Genomic DNA, 6,000 nt, shown 5'->3' with positions numbered 1-6,000 from the left:
TTCAGCAATATTTTTTGCAAAATACAGAAATCATCAAACACAAAACAGCAACTGCTACATACAAGCAATTCTTTGTGGGAAATGCTAATTATTTATTTTCAGAGAATGCTGGGTATTTTGTTTTATCTTAATATAAGAGACTTTTAGCTTTCTTGAAGTGCAGGAATTGTGCCTTTTTAGACTCATCTAATTGTTCAGTGAGTATGTGGCTGACTGTAGGAGTTCTTTGATCTCTTTATATATGTCAGCAAATAGTTATTTACATAGTACATCTAAGCAGAAAACAGCAATAGCATATCAAGCAGGCCTTTCTTTCTAAATAGGGAAACTCTGACTTTCATTACACAAAAGGTGATGTAAAATTTGCACGTGCAGTGGATGTCTGAATTGTAGTTTCCCTATGCATGTGCACCAGGCATATTACTTATGTCAAAGTCAACCTTCACCATTGTAGCTTTAAAATTAATTCGGGGTGCAAAATTCACTTGTCACTAATAAGATGTTCATTTTTTGGTGACATCTAAATTAAGAAGATGATTGGTCAGACACACATAGAGGATTTATGTTTTATTAATACCATGATCTATATAAGCAAATTCTCAGAACTAGAAAAACAAGATAAAAATAACAACAGAATCCGCACCACATATACTCACAACTCCATGGGACTGTGGGTTCTCCCGTTAAGATGACATTAAGCATAGACCTGTTATGCTGAAGTCCTGCTCATAGTTGGTTTGATTCCCTTTCTATGCACCTATTCCTTACACCAACATAAGAACATAAGAATGGACATACTGGGTCAAACCAATGGTAAACCTAGCCAAGTATCCTGTCTTCTGAAATTGACAAATGCCAGATGCTTCAAAAGGAATGAACAGAACAGGGCAATCATCAAGTGATCCACCCCGGTCATCCAGTCCCAGCATCTGGCAGTCAGACACTTAGGACCACTCAGAGCATGGAGTTGCATTACTGACCATATTGGTGAATAGCCATTGTTGGACCTGTCCTCCATGAACTTATCTAATTCTTTTGTTAAATCCAGTTATAGTTTCAGCCTTCATGACATGGCAATGAGTTCCACAAGTTGACTGTGCATTGTGTGAAGAAGTATGTCATTTTGTCTGTTTTAAACCTGCTGACTTTTAATTTCATTGGGTGACTGCTGGTTCCATTTTATATGAAGAGGTAAATAACACTTTCTTATTCACTTTCTCCACACCATTCATGATTTTATAGACCTCTATTATATCCCCCCTTAGTCATTTATTTTCCAAGATGAACAGTCCCAGTCTTTTTAATCTCTCCTCATATGAAAACTGTTCCATACCCTATATCATTTTTGTTGCCCTTCTCTGTACCATTTCCATTCCTAATACACCTTTTTTGAGATGGGGTGACCAGAACTCCATGCAATATTCAAAGTATGGGTGTACCATGGATTATATGGTAGCATTATGATATTTACTATCTTATTATTTACCCATTTCTTAATGGTTTCTGACATTGTTAGCTTTTTTGACTCCTGCTGTACATTGAATGGATGTTTTCAGAGTACTATCCACAATGACTCCAAGATCCCTTTCTTGAGTGGTATCAGCTAATTTAGACCCCTCACTTTGTATGTATAGTTGGGATTATATTTTCTAATGTGCATTACTTTGCATTTATCAACATTGCATTTCATCTGCCATTTTGTTGCCCCGTCAATCGGTTTTGTGAGGTCCCTTTGTAACTCTTTGCAGTCAGCTTTGGACTTAACTATCTTGAGTAATTATGTATCTTCTCCAAACTTTGCCATCTGACTATTTACCCCTTTCTACAGATCATTTATGAATATGATGATCCCAGTACAGACCCCTTGGGAAGACGGCTGTTTACCTCTCTCCATTCTGAAAACTGACCATTTATTCCTCCCTTTGTTTCCTGTCTTTTAACCAGAGAGGACCTTCCCTCTTATCCCCTGACTGCTTACTTTGCTTAAGATCCGTCAGTGAAGTGAAGTGAAGATCCGTCAGCCTTGTCAAAGGCTTTCTGAAAATCCAAGTACACTATATCCACTGGATAACCCTTGTCCACATGTTTATTGACCCCCACAAAGAATTCTAATATATTGATATCTTTACAAATGTTGTATTGACTCTATCCCAATGGATCATGTTCATCTATATGTCTGATAATTCTGTTCTTTACCATAGTTTCAACCAATTTTCTAGGTGCTGAAGTTAGGCTTACTAGCCTGTAATTACTAGGATCATCTCAGGAGCCTTTTTTAAAATTAGCATCTCATTAGCTATCCTCCAGTTAGCAGGTACAGTAGCATGACCTACTCTGTCATTCCTATATATTTTGTACCTGGTATTATAGTATCTCATTAACTGTCATCATTCCACCAAGTTTCTGTTATGCCTATTATGTCAATATCCTCATTTAATACTTGGCATTCAAGTTCACACCTATTTCTGAGACCCAGTTGATTAAGTCTTGGCCTCTTGTCCATATTTGCCATTCCTGCTATCCATTTGTGGGGGTTCCAACAACTGTCATAAGTACTTGTGTAGATAGAATGTTCTCTATGCAATGAAGTTAAGAAAGTCTGGCTAAATAAAGCCATACAGTCTACACAGCTTATGACAAAATATATATTGTTAATTCTTCTGACCCCAAGTTATTTACTAATACTAACTTGTATTCGTCCTAATGTGCCCTTATGGTAACTGTTACTACCACTAGTCCTCAAGGTAAATACTAGGCTTCAGGCTTACTCCGAAGCCCATTTTAAAATAAACTTTGAGTTTCTTTCCTTATTCCTACTTGCATCATAATTTTACTTTCATTGGCAATAATTTAGAAAGCATCTTAACTCTTTCTAAGATATATGGTATATGATTATTTACCTGGTCACACAAGCTGAGGTCAGGGGGCAATGGACAACACCATGGAAAACAGACTTGGGTAAAGAAACTTCAGAAGATTGAAAGTGACCTGGCTTCAGCCTTCTGAATCTGTAACCTCAGAGGAATCTTGATTGGAATAAAGTTAGTTTAGTAAGTTCAGGTGCTGGAAAGACTTTGGCAGAGCAGAAATTCACAATTATTCTACCAAACAAACAAACAAACAAAACAAAGACCACCAATTGGCCACCAAACAATGTGCAAGACAAATAGTTTAATATCCATGTTATATATCTCACTGTTGAGCATGTGTTGCAGATTCCTTCCTCAACACCCCTGTGAATCCACAGAGGGTGTGAGTTGGTATAACCACATTTACCAGCCAGGGCAATAACTAGATCTTGACACCATATCTGAGAGCAATATACCCAGATGGAAATAGTTCCAAGAATGATGTTGTCATACCACTTTGCTAGCTTTTGAGGATAACATCGGACAGTAGAGCAGGAGCTTTGGCAGGCACCTTGCTATTAAGAGGAGTACCTGCAGGCACTCAAGAGGATTCAGTAACAAAATACTTACACATTTCTATCTAGGACAGCATCACTTTGCTTAAGTGGGGAAACAAGATTAATTATAAAGAGATATTGCTGCATATATATATATATATATATATATATATATATATATATATATATATATATATATATATATATATTCCCTTTTCTGTTCTTGAATGTTGTGTTTTAATTAGACTTATTATTAGGGGAGATTTTAGCATGACCTTTAAATGAAATTCAAATACAAGACATAAATCAGAAGTAAGCACATAACAGCATTTCAGAATGAGTAGCAGTGCATGGTATACATTTTGCACGCAGAACATTCAGAAAGCAGAGCTTTTTGTTGTTGTTTTTAACTGTGTTATTTGCATCATTTCATTTATATTTTCTTGGCAAAACAATAAACATAAGCAGTAAATGAATCAAATTAATCTTACTTGCTGAGTAAACAAATGGCTTCTTTGTTTTCCCCATAATATTTGTGCTGTCATTGCCGAAGCTGCGTTTTTTCTCCTTTCTGCTTTTACATTCTGCCTGTTTCAAGGAATCACAGTTCATTTTCCTACGTGAAGAAATAGGTTCTGAAACACTGTCTTTCTAAACTATCTCCAGAACACACTTTCAAGGCAGCTGTCCAAAACACATTCAATGCTTTAGGCAATAACTTATAAACTACCATCAGTCTGGCATTTGAAATAATCACATTTTTGTTATTTTACCTTGCAAATTGTACATTTCATAGCTGTCATTCAGAGAAAAATACCCCAAATTCCAGATAAAACTAATCATTCTGTCATTCCATGTTCAGTGTCACTGTGGAGATGATGGTGACAGATGAAAAGTCTCACAAGGATTGATAACCTTTGCATAGCAAAGCGATAGCAACTTATTTTGTATTGTCAGATAACAGCACCAACTGTAGAAATGAAGAAATCAACATTGGGGCATCGTGAGAAAAGTCCATCACTTGATTTTCATTAGTGAGGAGTAAAGAGGAGTGTGGGAGAAATACCCATACATTTCTGTGTTTGTATGTATATAATATATACATTATACATACAATAATGTTTTTATGTATTATATACATATACAGAAAAGGTGTACACAATATGAATCTGAATTCTAACCTCATACTTACCTACTGGAAAATACATCATACTGTTCCCTGGTGTATGGATATCTAAGAGATGTATACTGATGCTGTTAAGGCTGGGAATAAGATTTTACATTGTAGTGTATGGTATGTATATTTTATTGCTGTGCACATTGGAGGCATATGGGACTCATTTAGAGATGGGACGAGTCTGACAATAAATGTGATGAATATGATGTGCTTAAAGCATGTTACTGAGTGATACCTTAACTGGAAGTTTCCTTGCTTTTAAGAATTTGTGTAAGTGTTCCCCTTAAGCAATATCAACTGGTTGTTAATGATAGTTGGTCTTTGTGGGAATACATATATATCACTGTTGAGATACCCAAAGCTTGCAAATGCAATGTAGCTCATTGTAAGCAAACATTTTTATTCAGCTCCAAACTTATTTTATCTCTCACACTCTCTCTCCTCTTTTGATGATGGTATGTTTCCTTTAAAACTAAATATATATCATCTGGGCTAAAGTTCAAGGATTAACTCAGCAGTTGTTAAGACTCATTGAGAAAACCGGAAGTCACTGAATCTCTGTCACAGAGATTTATTGTATCAGCCGTTTGTGGATGCTATTCTTAAGTTTGCTGTTTGATAACAATGTTTGCCTTTCATGTTAGCTGCAATCTCTCTCAACAATCAGGCAATTTCTCACTTCTGTGCCCAGGAGTTTAGTGTGATTTTTTTTTTAAAGAGTTTCCAGGGCCTAGTCCACTTCCTGGTCCTATTTGGCTAGCATTTCCAAAAATGTCTTCTAGTCTATACTGCTGACTTCCCACTGGTATCGGAATAGGTCTATATTTGGATGGGAGATGTTGAGAAGAAACACATAGATACTAAAAAAAGTGATGATGTGATTAAGTAGGTGAACAATTGTTATATTGCCATCCGTATACTGGAATACAAAATGCCCTAGCATGCTAAAGAGTAACAAAATATTTTTTACATGGAAAATAAATAGTGTACTTTCTGGCCAGCTCTAAGAATTAGCTTCCCCTCTTCAACTGTTGTGTAACACTTAAGGCTGTTAAACAGCTGCAAATTTTCACCTCAGAAATGACTATATTTCAGTAGATGGTGATATAGCTCCTAAATAGGGCATGCAACAAACAAACAAAAATAGAAACCTACCTAAAGCAGACTTTTTAAAGCCTGAAAAAAAAAAGAAGAGACAGAGACACCAGGAAGTCCTCTACAGACTTCATAATTGCAAATCTATTTTACCTAGAGGGTGTTCAGATACTATTGTGACAGGCAGCAATATCAAATCAATAGAGATGAGATAGATTCTAAAACACTTGTGTGCTGGGAGGGCATGCTTACCAGTGGCATCACCTAGTGCTTAGATCATTGGGCCTTCAATTTCCCTCTCCCAAACGCTGGTGCCTCCCAT

The sequence above is a fragment of the Trachemys scripta genome, chromosome 1, assembly GCF_013100865.1.
Source record: "Trachemys scripta elegans isolate TJP31775 chromosome 1, CAS_Tse_1.0, whole genome shotgun sequence".
Lineage (NCBI taxonomy): Eukaryota > Metazoa > Chordata > Testudines > Emydidae > Trachemys > Trachemys scripta.
This window is presented reverse-complemented; position numbering follows the sequence as displayed.